We start from the raw sequence: 20,227 nt of genomic DNA, 5'->3' as shown, positions 1-20,227 counted from the left end.
CTAAATGTCAAACCATGAGCCAGCTCGTACATATGCACCTTTTTACACACTGACCAGCTGTTTAAGACAGTGCAGTTTCTTGTGTAATTAAGTGGACTGGACAAACAGTTAAGATCCAGCAGAGATGTTCAAGAAGTATTTTGCATTTCAGTTTAACGAGGTCTTCGAAAAGACGCTCATCCACCTTGGACGTCTGCAGTGACATTCCCTGCTAGGGGAGCATTGATCACATTAGACTTGCAAAGAAATCAGAATATCCCATCAGTGCAATGTCACTGGACTGGAGACCCCAGTCGATTATTCATGAGTCAGGCTTGCACGTTTGGTAAAATAGTTAATTGCTCATGACTGAGAGTTGATCAATACACAAGCTCTGCCTCGGTGTATAAACAGTTTGTGAGGTCATCTCAATCTTATGCAAAACTGAGGCCTTTAATCTGTCCCCAAGATTTATGTTGTCCACTATGGGTGGCCGTGTCCACTCACTGTCCACTCCTTCCTGAACTAGACACTCCTACCTAGTTGGTCCACCTTGTAGATGTAAAGTCAGAGGCGATCGCTCATCTATTGCTGCTGTTTGAGATGGTCATCTTCTAGACTTTCATCAGTGGTCACAGGACGCTGCCCATGGGGCGCAGTTGGTTGAATATTTGGAATTAAACGAAACACAGTCAAATACTTATTACATTTGAATATTTGAATGGTTATAGCACAACAGGCAATGCCAAAGTGAGTGGGATGCCTTGTGATAAACAGGTTCCTTCTTTGTGTTTTTAGGATAGGCTCTGGCTTTGGACAGAAATAAAATGTATTGCTCTAAAATGCAAATTTTCCCCTTTGCATTAATAGTGCTGTCACATACGTTCAAGTTACCCATTCCATTAGCATTAACACACCCCTATACAATGACAGAACACTCCAGTTTATGCCCAGAGAAGTCACCGGCTTTTGTGGATGTTGTTGATATATAGTTTCTACTGTGCATAGTAGAAACCTGCAATTGTAGATGCAGTGTCTAACTGTGCTTACTGACAAGAGATTTCCAAATGATTCCCAAGCCCCTGTGGTTATGATTATTACACAAGCATGCTGGTTACAAACTTTCAGTATTGATTTCTAGCCTTGTCCTAATAGGCACAGATTCACAGAATCAAATTTCTCCTAATTCTCTTTTAATAATGTTTAATATGTTTAATTTCGGTTCTTTATGCATTTTTCTCCCCTTTTTCTCCCTTTATAGCGCGCCCAATTGCCCGATTGCATCATGCTTCCTCTCCCCCTAGGCCAATCTCTGCTCTGATTGAGGAGAACGAAGCTAACCCAAGCCCCCTCCGACACATGGGCAGCATGCCGTATGCATCTTATCACCTACAGTTTGACGAGTGCATTGCAGCTCGGCGTTGTGTACGGAGAGACACACCCCGACAGCACTCTTTCTGAACTCTGTGCAGGCACCACCAATCAGCCAGCAGAGGTCGTAATTGCACCAGTCATGAGAGAGAGAGACCCCATCCAGCTTAGTCCCATCCATCTGAACAACAGGCCAATTGTTGTTCATGTGGCCACTCATCCTTAGCCGGCAGGCCGAGCTGAGATTCGATACGATGTATTCGAGATCCCAGCTCTGGTTCCAGTGTGTGTTTTTACCGCTGCGCCACCTGAGCGGACCCAAGTTTCTTCCATTTCTAAATAAATGATAGTCACTGGTGAAGTCACCGGCGTTTCTGGATGTTGTTGATATATAGGTTTTACCTTGCATAGTAGAGGCTAAACTTGCATTTGTAGATGCAGTGTCAAACTGTGTTTACTGACAAGAGATTTTCAAATTAGTCCAAAGCCCATGTAATTATATTCATTACACAAGCATGCTGGTTTGAGCCCTCCCTGTTAGACACAGATTCCTACTGATTCTCTTTTAATAATGTTATGGACTGTAGAGGGTAAAACCTCACAATGTCTTGCATTAAGTAATATTGTTCCTAAACAGTAGGGCTAATCTCTTACATAGTTTTTGCAATGTGGGCAACCTTGACCCACCTTTACATTTTATAACCAATTATGATTTGACATCTATTAACTTGTAGAAAGGTAAATAGACATTGTTCGTCTATTCACAATCTGTTGGAATGTGCTGAAGGCATAACATTAGATATTAGAACATATTTACCAAAAAATTTAGGTAAAACAAAATGCACTGTTTCTCTTCTTTGTGCAGTTTACAAATCATTCTTTCATTTGCATTTTGCCTACTGTCCCAACTTTTTTGGAATTGGGTTTTTAGGGTCTTTTTGCCACTTCTTATCTGAATAAAGGCTTCTCTAAACAAGCATTTTGGTGTTTATGGAGTATGATGGTAATGATTTAGTCTGCATAAGACCCTTTCCTAGACTTTAGACCTTCAACCCAATCAATGCAAACCCCTTAAAGATTAGGCTGATGTTTTGCCATGTGCTAACCTGTCCCCATGGCAGCAGCTTTGTACATGATCTATATGTGCATTGATTGCCTTTAAGTGATGGATCGGGGCTATGGGTATGTATGTGCACTGGGGCCTGTTATGTTCTCATACATATGCATTGATGTCAAACAGCTGTCAGTACAAGGTCCTGCCTCCATTGGTTAAAACTGTCGTGGTATTTAGAAGCTGGGTAATTCTAGGACAGCAAATTAATGTTATGCGGGGTGGATTAGTGGTATGCATTGTTAATTAAGTACTGGGTTTGACGTGTCAGTGCTCGGATACTAAAACGTTTGGGCATTTGTTAGCCAATGTTCACAATAAATGTGATATCTTGCTTTGGGATATACAATACATGACAATGTGTGTACAAAATTGATTTTATAAATGTAATTATAGGCCAACAACAGTTTGAAGATGGTCCAAAATGTGTGTTTGATGAGGTTGGTGGGGAGGAACTACAGTGGCCTGAACAGAGCCCTGACTATACAAATGGTCGTTTGACTGAATGGGCACTAATTGCAATAAACACACTTTAAAGTCTTGTGGAAAGCCTTCCCAGATGAATAGAGGCTGTTATTATGGCTAAGAACCACATATGGCTTTTAACAAGGTGTTTTGTTCCAGGCCAGAAATTTTATTATCCAATCTGTGCTGTAGTCAGTAGAGGTGAAAACCATTGCCCTACTGCATTGTCAGTTAATATATGACTGATGAACTGATCCTATTTCAGCAAACCATTTTCATATGTTGGCTTTTTTGCTGTTTTGTGCTTGTTATTGTTGAATTAAACATGAATATCTGCACATCTAAGTGAATCATTCTCTGTACATGTAATATTGGTAAGCACTTTGTAAGTATTGAAAGCTGCTTGGCCAGCATGGCAAATGTGACTAAAATTGGGACTGGGTGGCAAACCTTATTCATAATCCATATTTGTGGGTTACTTACCCAAAAATATGTGTTATGTAACATTTTGATTGTTTAATTTAACATAATGGACTGTGATATTGCTAAGGGCAGCTGTAGCCTAATGGTTAAGGTACTGGACCATTAATCAGAAGGTTGCCGCTTCAAGCCCCACTACTGCCAGGATGCCACTGAGATTACTTGAGCGAGGTCTTTAACCCTCAATTGCTTAGATTGTATACTGTCACAGTACTGTAAGTCGCTTTGGATAAAAGCATCTGCTAAATGCAGAAAATGTCAATGTAAGCTGATTTTAGGTCATTATTAAGTGATGCAGTTGTTGTGTACTGGGATGACATGAGCCAAACTTAGATTAGATTATCTGTAGTATTAAGGTAAGATCTTAGACCTAGGGCATTTGGGTGGTGCGGTTCTAAAGTACTCTAGCCCACTACTGCCCATTAGAGTTGTTGTTCAAGTCTCATCGGTGCTATTTGCCGGGCTGGGGTAAGGGGTGGCGTAGTTAAAAAAGCCTACAGTGTATCACAAAAGTGAGTACACCCCTCACATTTCTGCAAATATTTTATTATATCTTTTCATGGGACAACACTATAGAACTAAAACTTGGATATAACTTAGAGTAGTCAGTGTACAACTTGTATAGCAGTGTAGATTTACTGTCTTCTGAAAATAACTCAACACACAGCCATTAATGTCTAAATGGCTGGCAACATAAGTGAGTACACCCCACAGTGAACATGTCCAAATTGTGCCCAAAGTGTCAATATTTTGTGTGACCACCATTATTATCCAGCACTGCCTTAACCCTCCTGGGCATGGAATTCACCAGAGCTGCACAGGTTGCTACTGGAATCCTCTTCCACTCCTCCATGATGACATCACAGAGCTGGTGGATGTTAGACACCTTGAACTCCTCCACCTTCCACTTGAGGATGCGCCACAGGTGCTCAATTGGGTTTAGTCCATCACCTTTACCTTCAGCTTCCTCAGCAAGGCAGTTGTCATCTTGGAGGTTGTGTTTGGGGTCGTTATCCTGTTGGAAAACTGCCATGAGGCCCAGTTTTCGAAGGGAGGGGATCATGCTCTGTTTCAGAATGTCACAGTACATGTTGGAATTCATGTTTCCCTCAATGAACTGCAGCTCCCCAGTGCCAGCAACACTCATGCAGCCCAAGACCATGATGCTACCACCACCATGCTTGACTGTAGGCAAGATACAGTTGTCTTGGTACTTCTCACCAGGGCGCCGCCACACATGCTGGACACCATCTGAGCCAAACAAGTTTATCTTGGTCTCGTCAGACCACAGGGCATTCCAGTAATCCATGTTTTTGGACTGCTTGTCTTCAGCAAACTGTTTGCGGGCTTTCTTGTGCGTCAGCTTCCTTCTGGGATGACGACCATGCAGACCGAGTTGATGCAGTGTGCGGCGTATGGTCTGAGCACTGACAGGCTGACCTCCCACGTCTTCAACCTCTGCAGCAATGCTGGCAGCACTCATGTGTCTATTTTTTAAAGCCAACCTCTGGATATGACGCCGAACACGTGGACTCAACTTCTTCGGTCGACCCTGGCGAAGCCTGTTCCAAATGGAACCTGTCCTGGAAAACCACTGTATGACCTTGGCCACCATGCTGTAGCTCAGTTTCAGGGTGTTAGCAATCTTCTTATAGCCCAGGCCATCTTTGTGGAGAGCAACAATTCTATTTCTCACATCCTCAGAGAGTTCTTTGCCATGAGGTGCCATGTTGAATATCCAGTGGCCAGTATGAGAGAATTGTACCCAAAACACCAAATTTAACAGCCCTGCTCCCCATTTACACCTGGGACCTTGACACATGACACCAGGGAGGGACAACGACACATTTGGGCACAATTTGGACATGTTCACTGTGGGGTGTACTCACTTATGTTGCCAGCTATTTAGACATTAATGGCTGTGTGTTGAGTTATTTTCAGAAGACAGTAAATCTACACTGCTATACAAGTTGTACACTGACTACTCTAAGTTATATCCAAGTTTCATGTCTATAGTGTTGTCCCATGAAAAGATATAATGAAATATTTGCAGAAATGTGAGGGGTGTACTCACTTTTGTGATACACTGTAGCTATTGAGAGGTGCACTGGTCAGAAGGTCCTGGGTTTGATTCCCAGGCGGATCAGTCCGGGTCCTTTCTGTGTGGAGTTTGCATGATCTCCCCGTGTCTGTGTCGGTTTCCTCCAGGAGCTCCGGTTTCCTCCGACAGTCCAAAGACATGCAAGTGAAGTGAACTGGAGATACAAAATTGTCCATGACTGTGTTTGACATTAAAACTTAAACCTTGTAAATCTTATGTAACCAGTAACTACCTTTCCTGTCATTAATGTAATCAAAGTGTGTAAAATATGACCTAATTAAATAAATAAACCTCACTATATTTGTATTTTTCAGGACGTGAGTCTGTGATTCTGTGTGTGTGGTGATGAGAGGGCAGCTTTTCGAGACTGGTTGAGACGGAGCAGGAATGTGTGCGACAGAACGTCTGGCTTCCTACACATGGCTCACCCACCCCGCTGTCAAAGCACAAGATCAATTCCACCAAGAAAACTTCATCATAAAAAGTAGCTACTTATGGATTAGATGTTTCATGTGATGACAGGACCACTGAGCATGTCTCTTTCTGACTGTATCTTCTCTTTAAGACTACAAGGTTTGGAGGAGACATGGGCAAACCTTGTATCTTTTTCATTATCTAGCTAGTCTGCATTTTTCGGGACCCCTAAAGGGTCCGTCAGTTTTAAACACCTCATTGTATGGAAGGCCTTATGTGAGCCATCGAGACTGCAGTACTACTTAGGGCTGTACAGGCATCCGAACCTCTCTGCACTGTAGTCTACACTCTACACATATTCGCCATATTTCAGTGTCGCTACTTCAAATGAAACTGGTGCTTGCTGCTCCTGTCGTGCCGTTGCTGCAGCTGGAATACAAGCACTCGCCGCGCCCCGGCTTAACTACAGCATGGCGAACAGGAGCCACTGAAGTTTACATAACGTGTCTCTTCGTCTCTGCGCTGATCATAGTGCCCTCGCTTTGTGAACTGTATCTTTTCTTCAGCAAAGCAGCTACTCACACTATTTCAGGTGCTTCTGAGACCCACCTTCAAAGATCACGCTCCTTACTCCTGGGCTGTGAACGCTTCACAGAGGCCAGGCTTCAGGGAAAGTCTCAGTGATGTCCCAAGTTGCACTTTCTCGTGACACTACAAACCACCAGCTTCGGAAGCAAAGCACATGTTCACCTGAACGACTAGTGTATTGCACATTCTGTGTGGAACAGACGGCACACAAACTCACCAAGTCAACAAGGACAGTAAAATAATAATAAAAAAATAAACAAACAGGACAAGGAAATTGTACTGTATTTTCTGGATGAGACATGATAATTGTAACTAATGATGTGTTAGTTCTAAAAGACAAATACACACGTAGAATTAAAATATATTTTTTGCAATTCCCAGACTTGCCTCTTTAGGGTACGTAGAAACCCTTAAAAATTAAAGCATTGTGGTAGTAAGTCAGCCTCATTCATCAAATATTCTGCCAGTTATAAGTAAATGCACAGTTTTGGCACTTTTTACATAAAGACATCACAAAACAATAAAACAATATCAAACGCTTATATAAGATCTGTCCGAAAACCTAGTGAGCTGCCCTGTAGTCTACTGCTTACCTAAGCATCTGCCTAAGTAGAGGATTCTAATAGGGTATCAACTTATAAGGCAGACTATTTAGACACACTACTTAGAGGCGATTACGTCACTACAGTTTCACTTGCTAAGCTAACACTGTTAGCCTCAGGCCATTCAAACCAATGGGCTGAGGCAGCACAACATCGGCATGCTAGCGAGGGAGCCGTTACTACCACAACGACACCCTTCGTGTACCAAAAACGGTTAAATTGTCACTGACGACCTAATTTGCAAATAAATTACACCTTGTACACTCACTCACTTTCTTAAATGCTTATCCACTTAGTGTCGCGGGGGGTGCTGGAGCCTATCCCAGCTTTTCAATGGGCGCAAGGCACACAGTAACACCCTGGACACACACATTCACCTATAGGGCAATTCAGTGTCTCCAATTAACCTGACTGCATGTTTTTGGACTGTGGGAGGAAAACCCACACAGACACGGGGAGAACATGCAAAAGGACCCGGACCGCCCCGCCTGGGGATCAAACCCAGGACCTTCTTGCTGTGAGGTGACGGTGCTACCCACCGAGCTACCGTGCCACCCCGCTTGTACACCTTTATACAAATTAAAAAACCAATAAGAATTTATTTACAGTTAAAAAGAACTCTATTGGTTGCTCTGTACTCGTCGCCCATATTTAGAATTTTTTGTGAGAAAAGTTGTGCCACACTGAATGCTGGGATTGTCTTCACAGCTAAGGAAGCATCGGATGCTCCCTCGCTATCAGTCAGTTTATTGCTTTAAAATAAGGCACCTTGGTAGACAGCATTTTAAGGCACCTAAGAATTTCTTCTCAGGAGAGTGCATATGGTGATGTAAAATGCTGTCTATGTATGTAAGAACAGTAACATAGTTCACATATCAAGTAAAGAACTTCTATGTTTCCATGTCCTAACCCTGTCCTGTCCTGTAGTTGATGTGCAATCTAGAACAAAGTCACTATTCTAAGTAGTGGACAAAAAAACAGAAGTGACAAATGGATTTTCCAAAGGTTTTGAAATGTCATAGTCAATAACAGAAATGGAATCCTCATTTTGCAAGGTCACTTTTGTGTCACTCGTCAGTTTGAAACATATGGCCATCCGGCAGGCTGCACGGCCATATGAACAACGATTGGCTCATACAGGGTGAGAGTCGGAGCCGAGCCCGCGTAACTGATGCAATTACGACCTCTGCTGTCTGATTGAAGGCGCCTGAGTCAAGGAACAACGTGTTGATCAGGGTGTGGCTCTCCGTACACAAAGCTGATCCACATATGGACTCACCTCATGCAGGTAAAAAGATGCAGTTGGTACTGCACACGTGTCGGAGGCGGCATGTGTTATTCACACTCTCCTTAATCAGGAGTGGAGATCAGCATCGATAGAGAGGAAACGTAATGCAATCGGGTAATTGGATACGACTAGATTGGGAGGAAAATTGGGAAACAATGCAAAAAAAAGAAATATATTGGGTTCATATGTCTGCAATGAAACAAAAGTCAAACCCTGCAATAGATTGGCTTCCTTCCTGGATCTGCCACGACTCTCACCATAACATGAAAATAAATAACTTGCTATAAAACAACAAAAAATCTCACTGTGCAATTACTTTAACTAAACTTGATTATATTTTCTGGTCTTAATGGCCTCAAGTTGTACTTTTTAATTTGCAAAAGTAAATAACATCTAAAAAAGATGAATAATTTAGAGTCTATACACACAGAGATGTGATTTAGGAGTGCAGTTCTTACTTCTTAGGTACAGTAGTTACAGGAATCATAACAGATGCCTAAATTAAATGCATATATACGGACAAATCATAGAATGAATGAAGATCATTCATTTTTCTTAGGGTGCAATCAATGTTATAAGTTTAAATGGGTCATTTTTTGTGTTAGGATTTTTTTATGTAGTCTGTGGAACATGGAAGTGAGCCCTAAGAATTCTGTTACACCCTTGTGTCATTACGGTTTAGAAGTATGAATGACCTGATCTAACTGACTGCTTTTTTTAGCAGCTGGCCTGTCTAATGAAATGTATAAAATGAAAGAATGTAGGAATAAGCACACTCTTGTACTGCCTGTGAATGTGATCGAGTCTATACAGTGTAGACACAGTTTATTCCTAGTTTTGCCCTACAAAGGAAATTAAAAACCTGCAGAACTAAAACTGACATTGTAATTTCAAGACTAGGCTTAAAACAAAACCCTGCCAGTTGTGTCTATATGATTGTAAATGTATTTATAAAATGACATGTACATGAAAACTCTATTTAATATTGCTCGAGTTATTTACAGACATGCACGTTCTCTGGAAAATACCTGAACTGGTTAATTCTATACACAGATCAACCATAACATTAGAACCACCTCCTTGTTTCTACACTCACTGTCCATTTTATCAGCTCCACTTACCATATAGGAGCACTTTGTAGTTCTACAATTACTGACTGTAGTCTTTCTGTTTCTCTGCATGCTTTGTTAGCCACCTTTCATGCTGTTCTTTAATGGTCAGGACTCTCTCAGGACCACTACAGAGTAGGTATTACTTGGGTGGTGGATCATTCTCAGCACTGCAGTGACACTGACATGGTGGTGGTGTGTTAGTGTGTGTTGTGTTGGTATGATTGGATCAGACACAGCAGCGCAGTTGGAGTTTTTAAACACCTCACTGTCACTGCTGGACTGAGAATAGTCCACCAACCAAAAATATCCAGCCAACAGCACCCCGTAGGCAGCGTCCTGTGACCACTGATGAAGGTCTAGAAGATGACCAACTCAAACAGCAGCAATAGAAGAGCGATCGGCTCTGACTTTACATCTACAAGGTGAACCAACTAGGTAGGAGTGTCTAATAGAGTGGACACTCATGATCCACTCATACCAGCACAGCACACACTAACACACCACCACCATGTCATTGTCACTGCAGTGCTGAGAATGATCCACCACCCAAGTAATACCTGCTCTGTGGGGGTCCTGACCATTGAAGAACAGCATGAGAGAGGGCTAACAAAGCATGCAGAGAAACAGACGGACTACAGTCAGTAATTGTAGAACTACAAAGTGCTTCTATATGGTAAGTGGAGCTGATAACATGGACAGTGAGTGTAGAAACAAGGAGGTGGTTTTAATGTCATGGCTGATCGGTGTATGTGCTTAAAGCTTTCTTCAAAGAAATTAGAAATTGATTTGTTGGCTGTTCATTCTGACCTGGATAATTAAGACTGGTGGTCGGTGCCTGATGTTCTTTCTGTGCTTCAGGTTTGACATTTTGTGTGAAACCACGGTTGTTCTTTAAACACTGTTTATGATGTAAACACTGTGTAATAGCCAGGTAAACAGTTTACGATTTAAGCCTGTTTAAGATGTTGTTTGGCGTGTATTATTAGGAAGCAGCTAAGGATGATTGGATGGATTTCTGACATGTTAGACGTTAGAACTTTGTTATATGTCCTGAGATGTGAGCACTCTTACAAACTGAAGTTATATATCATACCAAACAGGCCATTTAAAAGTGCAGTGTAAATGATTAGTGTTTTAAAAGAGTTTAAAAGTCTGGTTAAAAAAACGACATTGCTTTTGGAAGGCTGAATCCAGACGTGTCTTTCACTTTAGCTAATATATTCCTTATGATTTGTGCAAGCAAATTTGTTTTGCTATGCTACTGCTGAACAGGGTTAACACAGAGAATATGCTAGTTTTCTCACTGTTGTGTTTATCCCAAATCATCCTAATCTCATATATTATGCCATTACTACATATACAGTACAAAAGAATCCAAACATTCACGCTATTGTACAGTAGGAACCCATTTTTCTACCGTTTTGAAAAGAAGAGCATGAATGGCACACTGCTTTGTTTGTGGAGATATGGACATCATGTTCTGTCTTTTTTTGGTGCTGTGATGTGAACCACCCTTCACCAAATACTCCCCAGATCAGTTTTAAAGCTCAGATCACAGATGCAAATTGCGAATGGCAGCGATGCTTTGTTTTTGAGTGTCATTTCTCATTACTGTCTCTGTGAATGGGATGGACAGCTTCAGTTTCTGTGCTTGCTCAAGATATCTGAACTCATCGTGTATATTCCTGCATCGGTCTGGCTTTTGTGGCCATTTTTAGTCTTAATTCTCTGTTTTCCTCATCACGTTCTGTTTGTGCATTATAAAATATATAAATTAAATAATTGCTTTAAAATGTGTGTCTGTGGGGAAAGAAATTGTATGTCTTGATACATATTTTAATTATGTTTTATAAATTTCCTGTACAGCAATAAAGCACACTAGTGTTAATGACTGTGTCAGCCTTATAATCTTTGTTTTTTTGGCTTTTCCTGCTAAAGCATTTAATGTACAGGTATGTAATGTATTATATTTGTATTTTCTCCAATTTCTCCCCCAATTTTCTCCCCTAATCTAGTCGTATCCAATTACCCTGATTGTGTTACACATCACCTCAACCGATACAACCCTCCACTGCTAACTGAGGACACGTGTGCAGTACCCACTGCATCTTTTCACCTGCACGAGGCGAGTTTACATGCGGATCAGCCTTGTGCATGAAGAGCCACACCCTGATCAGCAATATTCTTTAACTCTGCACAGGCGCCATCAACCAGCCAGCAGAGGTCGTAATTGCACCAGTTATGAGAAACCCGGTCCGGCTTTTCCCACCCTGTGAACAACAGCCATTAGTTGTTCATGTAGGCGCCCAGCCTAGCCAGATGGTACAGCTGAAATTCAATATGATGTATTCGAAATCCCAGCTCTGGTGTGCTAGCATATTTTACCACTGCGCCACATGAGCGCCCTTGTATTAGTATTTTTAATCTTGCACCCCCTTATTTAGCAGAACTTATACACTTATACTGCCCTGACCGAACACTCAGGTCCTCTAATGCTGGTCTTCTTGCCATCCTTAATTTCAGACTGGCAGATTATTCATGGCCTCTAAACTATAGAACTCCTTGTCACAATCTCTTCGTTTCTGCTCCTCACTTTCATATTTTCATCAATTACCTCCTGTAAACAGTTGATCTGGTTTTGTTGTAAACCTTGAGTTTGACAAAGGAACTATATAAATCTAACTTATTACTATGATTTATATTTGAATAATAGTTCTTGTTGGGCATAAACCATCCAGATTCCAAACCCTACACTATATATGCTCTCTGACTACCCCTACTATTGAATGAATTGAATTATATTACTGTTGTAAGGCTTGCATTTCAACTATTAACTGAAAGTTCCAAACTGTTGCCCAAATTAGGTTTGTTGCAAATCATTATCACAATATGGTAGGAGTTTTGCACTGCCTGTGCCGTTATTTCCTATGAAGTGCGGCGGTACACAAAGCTTAATGTGACTTATTGTACTAAAACAACGAGCGAGGAATTTCATTAGTGGAGAGAACTTATGAGCAGTAATAATTAAGTGAAGTTTAGTGTTACTATGTCATTCTTTTAATACAATAAGTCACTTTTTTTTTTAACGGTAAGCATTTTAGACTCTCTCGGAAAAGCTGATTCTCACCATTTATCAGAACCTCGAGCTGTAACACAAGTTTAAAAGTGAAACATTAGGAAAATTCAGCTAAACACATATATGTGGATCTTTCAGAGTGGATGTGACTGTTATTTCACACAAATGCAGATTCATCTCACATTCACACTTTGATGACATTTTACTGCACCGCTCGAGCAGAGCTCTCGCTCACATGTTGAGTTTAAGGGAAACGTCAAATTTAAAGGCACAAATATCTTGACAAAGGGCATCAAGTTTTAAAACTTTCAAGTTTAGGAGATGTTGAGTTACAAGGTATCACTGTAATTTTATGTAAGAATCAGAATTCCTGGATCCCTAAGCAATAAAAGACTATTATGGTTTAATGATGCAATTTTCAACATCAAATAGTCTTAATGACCAGAATAAATCCTTATTAAACCATGTAAAGTTGCCGCTCAGGTGGCGCAGCGGTAAAAAGACACGCGCTGCAACCAGGGCTGGATTTCGAAGGAGCGTCGTTTCGAATCCAGCTCTGCCTTCACGGTCGAGGCTGGGCGGCTATGGACAACGATTGGCCTGTTGTCCGGGTGGGGGGCGGGACTTGAGACCGTAGGGGATGCTCTCTCAGGAACGGGGCGGTTGCGCCCTCTCCTGGCTGGTTGGTGGCGCCTGTATGGAGACGGGAGGGGGTGTGGTGGAGTGTGTGATCCTCCGTGCACAGTACTCTGCCACGCTACACTCGTCAAGTGTGGGTGATAAGACGGTCGATTGGCTGTGCACGTATCGGAGGAGGCGTGGAACGGCCTCTTCAGCCCCAATCAGGAGCAGGAATCCGCACTAATGAGAGGATGATAGATGGGATGAAATTGGACGCGCTAAATAAAATTAAAAAAAATAATAATAAAAAAAAAAAAAACATGTAAAGTTCTCAGATTGTGAAGTAAACCCTTTAAAATGGTTTGCTTTTTCTTTTATAGGTGTACTCAAACATCCCACCACAGGACTTTGTTCTAATATTTATAGTTTCATTGATACTAATAAATTGTGAAGAGTTTTAAAAAAAATATAGACATCCAACTATTCTAAACAAAATTATTAATATGGAGCCTTGGTCAATAATATAGAATTGGTTCTTGCTTTCTTGTTATGCTGTTATATCACAGAGTACACCACTGATAAATCTCAGAGAGGTTAGACATGCATTCTGCAGTAAAAGACAGAAAGTGCAAACATCAGTGGGTTAGTATCGGTTTGACAGGGGTCGTAATGTGTTTCTGTATGAGTGTGTGATAGGGCTGGCTGCTCTTGCTTGTGTAACTGATGACTTTTTAATCAATCATCTGGCCCATCAAAACACCCTGATTTATAAATCACATTCCATCACACAATACAAACTCGGAGGGTAAAAATATAGATGCTATAAAAATCACCTGGTTTACAGTAGCTGTTAAGCTGCAAGCTTTGTTCACCACAGATATACAGTCATGGCAAAAAGTTTTCCCCTACTCATCTTTTATTTTCATTTTTTCACAAAAAAGCTGAGAAAAAGCCAAATCTGATATCATTCCACACAGAACTACAGAATGGACTTGACAAAATTATTGGTACTTAGTTAAATCACCATGAAATCCACAACCATATAGAGCAATTGTTTAAGATACTGTTCAAGCAACTGTTAATTTCACCCTTTTTTAATTCAGGGTGTTTTTTCCGCTGAAAAAAAAAATTATTTATACTAACAACTAGGTGAAAGGCAGGTATACCCCATGGACACCCTGAATACACCTCTGACAATCAAATACACTCTCTCAGTTACTCAGTCACAAGAGCTTGTTGAACTGCTCATAGTCTGTGACATGATGTTACAATCAAGCAGATCAAAATAGATTTACAAATCATTGCTTTATGTTTTATTAGTCAATTAACATAATGTTTCAACTTTACTGGCACTGATGTTACTTCTAAAATGTTCAGTAATCTACATTATATCATTTTTAAATAGTAATAAAATGTTGATCTTCAATTCTTCTAAGATTTACACATTTATTATATATAAAAGTACAATGTCTTGCTTGTCATATTTTTTCAGCTGCTTGTTACACCTTATTTTTATCCGGGCTTAGGACTGGCATTGAGAGTGCAATTCCCAAAGGCTAGGCCATTAAGGCACCCCCTTTCCTAGACATAGCCAAACACAGGTTCAAATCCATCAATGGCACCTGTATAGATGGGGGGAGTACAGAGTATGAAACACAGTAAGATTTAGGCGTTAAGTAGTGTAAAAGTGGAATAGATAATACACCCATCAACCATAACTTTAAAACCACCTCCTTGTTTCTACACTCACTGTCCATTTTATTAGCTCCACTTACCATATAGGAGCACTTTGTAGTTTTACAATTACTGACTGTAGTCCATCTGTTTCTCTGCATGCTTTGTTAGCTCCTTTCACCTGGTTCTTCAATTGTCAGGACTCTCCCAGGCCACTACAGAGTAGGTATTATTTGGGTGGTGGATCATTCTCAGCACTGCAGTGACACTGACATGGTGGTGGTGTGTTAGTGTGTGTTGTGCTGGTATGAGTGGATAAGACACAGCAGCGCTGATGAAGTTTTTAAACACCTCACTGTCACTGCTGGACTGGGAATAGTCCACCAACCAAAAATATTCAGCCAACAGCGCCCCATGGGCAGCGTCCTGTGACCACTAATGAAAATCTCAAAAATGGCCAACACAAACAGCAGCAATAGATGAGCGATCGTCTCTGACCTTACATCTACAAGGTGGTCCAACTAGGTAGGAGTGTCTAATAGAGTGGACAGTGAGTGGACACGGTATTTAAAAACTCCATCAGTGCTGCTGTGTCTGATCCACTCATACCAGCACAACACACACTAACACACCACCACCATGTCAGTGTCACTGCAGTGCTGAGAATGACCCACCACCCAAATAATACCTGCTCTGTAGCGGTCCTGCGAGAGTCCTGACCATTGAAGAACAGCATGAAAGGGGGCTAACAAAGCATGCAGAGAAACAGATGAACTACAGTCAGTAATTGTAGAACTACAAAGTGCTTCTATATGGTAAGTGGAGCTGATAAAATGGACAGTGAGTGTAGAAACAATGAGGTGGTTTTAATGTTATAACAGATTGGTGTATAATAAAATACATTTAGTTTTGTTAGTTAGTCTTGTTAGTCTCGTTATTATTTCTTGTTAAGTTATTTGGGGTCAGTGGTGGGCTTTAAATCAAAAGATTGTCGGCCCTGCTATGTAGCCACTGTTGGGACCTTAAGCAAGGCCCTTAACCATGTCTACTTCAGGGGCACTGTACAATGGCTGACCCTGCACTCCGACCCCAGCTTACAAACAAGTTGGGATATGTGGAAAAAGAATTTCATTGTACTGTACACCTGTATATCTATCCCTGGATATACTGGATTCCTTTCACATTATAAAAACTGCAGAAGATGAATTTGTTCCTATACATTATTAACCCTAAGCAAATGGTGAATTCCTGCCCTGCGCCAGTCTTTTTCAGTATCTCTGGATCTTTATAATCACTAAGATGAATAAGTAAATGCATAAATGAATTAATGACATGGGGAAATGGATGTGTGGGTATGGAAAGTGGATAGGGAACTGGGTTAGCTAAAGAGAGCACCAATGAAAATACTCACTGCATGTGGTGGAGGATGATTGAATACCTCAGAGGACGATGTCTCTTAGCGCTTTAGGCTAGGCAATGGAGAAAAGGGGTTTAAGCTCTCGAAGGAATTGAACCCTTTCCCTGCTTACAAGTTAATCTATAATCGTGCACATTATATTTAGACCCCATTCACTTTGAAGATCATATAAATAGCTTTTCTGTTCTAAATTGCATGAACGGGATGATGTTTGAACTCATTGCTCATGTGTACATTTTATGTTGTGTTGCTGTGGAAGTCTGTGGAATTAGATAATTAATCAGTTTAACCAAGTCTATATATGTAAAGTTCAACATCCCTGTGATCAATTAACAATGTGGATTAAGGATTTACTGTAATGATATAATTAAATAACAATTACAGTGAATGTTTTGTGGATGGCATTTTTATACATTATTTATATATATATTTATTTATTTTTTTCACTTTTTCCCACTTTTCCCCCCCAATTTTCTCCCCTAATCTAGTCGTGTCCAATTACCCTGACTGCGTCCTCTATACTGATTCGACCCTTCGCCGCAGACTGAGGACGCCTCTCAACTGACATACACCCCCTCCGGCACGTACAGTCAGTACAGACTGCATTTTTCACCTGCACGAGTCTAGTTCATCCACTTGACAGGCACTGTGTACGGAGGGCCACACCCCCATCAGCATTATTCCTCAGCCCTGTGCAGGTGCCATCAGTCAGCCAGCAGGGGCTGCAGTTGCACCAGTTATGAGGACCTATGATCCGACTTTTTATAAGATAAGATTCCTTTATTGATCCCCATGGGGGAAATTCGAGAAAATTTTTTGCCCCTAACTCTGAACAACAGCCCATCGTTGTTCATGCAGTCGCCCAACCCAGTCGGAAGGCAGAGCTGAGATTCGATACGATGTATTTGAAACCCCAACTCTGGTGCGCTAGCGTACTTTTACCGCTGCGCCACCTGAGCGGCCAACCATTAATTTCATATATTTAAGTTGATCCAGACATGCTTTTAAGATCTATTTATTTGTTTATTAGGATTTTAATGTCATGTTTTACACACTTTGATTACATTCATGATGTTACTGGTTACACAAGATTCATCAGTTCCAGGCGTTAATATCAAACCCTGTCACAGACAATTTTGTATCTCCAACTCACCTTACTTCATGTCTTTGGACTGTGGACACAAGGAGATCATGCAAACTTCACACAGAAAGGACCCGGACTGCTCCACCTGGGAATGGAACCCTGGACCTTCTTGCTACCCACTGAGCCACAGTGCCGCACCATGCATTTAAGAAGCATAATTAAATCAATTACATAATTAAATTATGCACACTATTGTCATTGCTGTCCACCCCACTCTTCCCTCACTAATTATCGAAAGCAGAACAAGTAGCCAAATGCCTTACTCAAGTAAAATCATCAAACTTTAGAATTTCCTAGAGGACAGGAAGTCTGTCAGCTTTAATTTTGCTGCAGCTGGGAGAGATATTTAAATACTGGCTTCACTGGCAACGTCGCCATGGGCTCATTGTTTTTTGCTGTATAGTGTTCATGTACTTCCAACACCTACATGCACTTTGAGGCTCTTACTTTTGTTTAGGGCAGCTGTAGCTTTGTAGTTAAGGTACTGGACTAGTAAGCAGAAGGTTGCTGGTTCAAACCCCACCACTGCCAGGTTGCCACTGTTGGGCCCTTGAGCAAGGCCCTTAACCTTCAATTGCTTAGATTGTATACTGTAAGTCGCTTTGGATAAAAACGTCCGCTAAATGCCGAAAATGTAAATGTTTACCCTCTTGTATAGGTGATACATAGCTCATTTATGAGTGGATTCATACTGAACACAGGCTGTGTCACTTGGTAGATGGGGTGCTCTGCTGCTATTATAGTCGATCCTTATTTTAACGCAAGGGTTCCTCTCTTCTTATTCATTTTAGAACTCACAGTTGAGGTTATTACACACGAAAATTTATTGGACATTGTGTCAAAGCAATGCAAACACACCAGCGGACTAAGTAGCTGGCGTGGTGGTAATACAGTTTTTACCTTTTTCTATTATATCTAAAATTTCCTACTTTTCATTAGTGGTCGTGCATTTTTGCAAAGGAACCTATCGCTGATGCTAATGCAAGTCATGCACATGATCACCTGCATTTTTTGATGTTCGCTTATGTTTCTGTGTGGTGAAAAATCTACTTGTCCCTTCTGGGTGACCTTGTGAGATGTCCCCTACTTTATCTAACACACTCATCTACCTGTTCTTTCCTTTTTCTGCTTTAAACTGCTGATTGTTTCTAGTAATTTTTGCCACTTGTTATTAAAAAAATTACCTTTTTTTTCTTTACTTTTTGATTTCTGCTCTTTAGCCACAGTGTTGTTCTACCTTGGTTAAGTATCATGCACATTGGGTTCATATTTTACGACCTCGCAGTGCAGGGCTTCACCTGGCATACACAAACAGCAGGCACAGCAAATTATATATAAATAAATAATATATACACTTTAGAGTTAATTTAAACTGTAAACACAGTGTTGCTTCCCAGCATTGCTGCTTTTTGATTAATACCTAACAGTTAATTATTTTTAGGTTGTCCATACTCTGCTGCATCATTCAGGCACTGATATTCTTGTTTAATTTTAGATTTTATGTTTCCTGATGTACTAAAACTGCAGTCTCGTTGAAATGGCCCGCCGCTTATACACAGCAATAAAAGCTTGCACTCAGCTGCAGCGTGATGTAATTATTGCCATGATCTTATAGGCTATTGAGATGAAACAAAACAGCAGCAAAGGCCACAGGAGAGGACTTTATAACAGATGCTGATGCAAGACTATATGAACTCTCTGACTCTACCTGACTACCTCATTTCTATCCAGGAATAAGCGCTTTGACCCAGAAGATTACAGGAAAAGGATTGTTCTTTATGATAATCTTTTTGGATATGGGGTCCCAGGGACTCGTTAGGGTTATAAGTGCGTATATGGTGGGTAGTAATGTTCTAGACTTACTTTTTTTTTAATTTTATTAACCACTTTATCCTGGTCAGGATCATGGCAGGTCTGGTTCCATTGGGAAACTATGGGCACAAGGCAGGAATACCCTGGACAGGGTCTCAATCATCTCTCAGACATAACAAATCATGTCTGTGTAGATGCCTGCTAGGCAAATAAATTCCATCCTGGTTCCAATTTTATCAGTGGGCTGAAATAAGACCTAAGCGTGCATCATACATGCAATACAATAGCATTGTTTTTATTTTGAAGGGACTGCTTACCTAAATTCGTACGTTCGTCCGTGTGTGTGAGTGTATCCAGCTTCACCGTAACGTGCTGGCAAATAGAACTGTGAGTGCAATTGATATGAAATGAGTTTTTAACAAGACATGATCTTCTTTTTTTTAATGCCTTTTCTCCCCTTTTTCTCCCGACCGATTGCATCATGCTTCCTCTCTTCTAATGCTGGCCCCAGCTCTGATTAAGGAGAACAAAGCTAACCCACGCCCCCTCCGAAACGTGGGCAGCAGCCGTATGCATTTTGTCACCTACACTAGACGAGATCAGCCGTGGATCAGCTCTGTGTACGGAGAGACACACCCTGATCGACGCACTCCTTCCCCGCCACTGTGCAGGCGCCATCAACCAGCCAGCAGAGGTCATAGTTGCATCGGTCATGAGAGAGTCCCTATCTAGCTTAATGCCCCACCGCTATACGAACAACAGGCCAATCGTTGTTTATGTGACTGCTCAGCCCAGCCGGCAAGCAGAGCTAAGACTCGATACGATGTATTTGAGATCCCAGCTCTGGTGTGCTAGCGTGTGTTTTTACCGCTGCGCCACCTGAGCAGCAGAAGACATGGCCTTCTAAGTAATTATTTATTGAATAATTTAATTGCCCACCCCTGCATTAGACATTTAAATGTAGTGGGACTA

The 20,227-nt window shown here is 41.2% G+C and overlaps 1 protein-coding gene across 2 annotated transcripts in view; it reads left to right on the top strand.

Annotated features, from left to right (window-relative positions):
* The window catches only part of myo16 (myosin XVI), a 313,223-nt gene that overhangs the window by 241,957 nt on the left and 51,039 nt on the right, over nt 1-20,227 (top strand). Inside the window, exon 36 of one of the 2 annotated variants that reach the window (XM_063006387.1) lies at nt 5,822-5,975. The exons of the other annotated variant lie outside the window; for it this stretch is intronic. The gene's annotated coding sequence lies outside the window, so the exon portion shown is untranslated. Of the gene's footprint in view, nt 1-5,821; nt 5,976-20,227 lie in introns of those variants that run through there. 2 annotated transcript variants of the gene reach the window in all.

Source organism: Trichomycterus rosablanca, chromosome 12, assembly GCF_030014385.1.
Source record: "Trichomycterus rosablanca isolate fTriRos1 chromosome 12, fTriRos1.hap1, whole genome shotgun sequence".
Lineage (NCBI taxonomy): Eukaryota > Metazoa > Chordata > Actinopteri > Siluriformes > Trichomycteridae > Trichomycterus > Trichomycterus rosablanca.
This window is presented reverse-complemented; position numbering and strand designations above follow the sequence as displayed.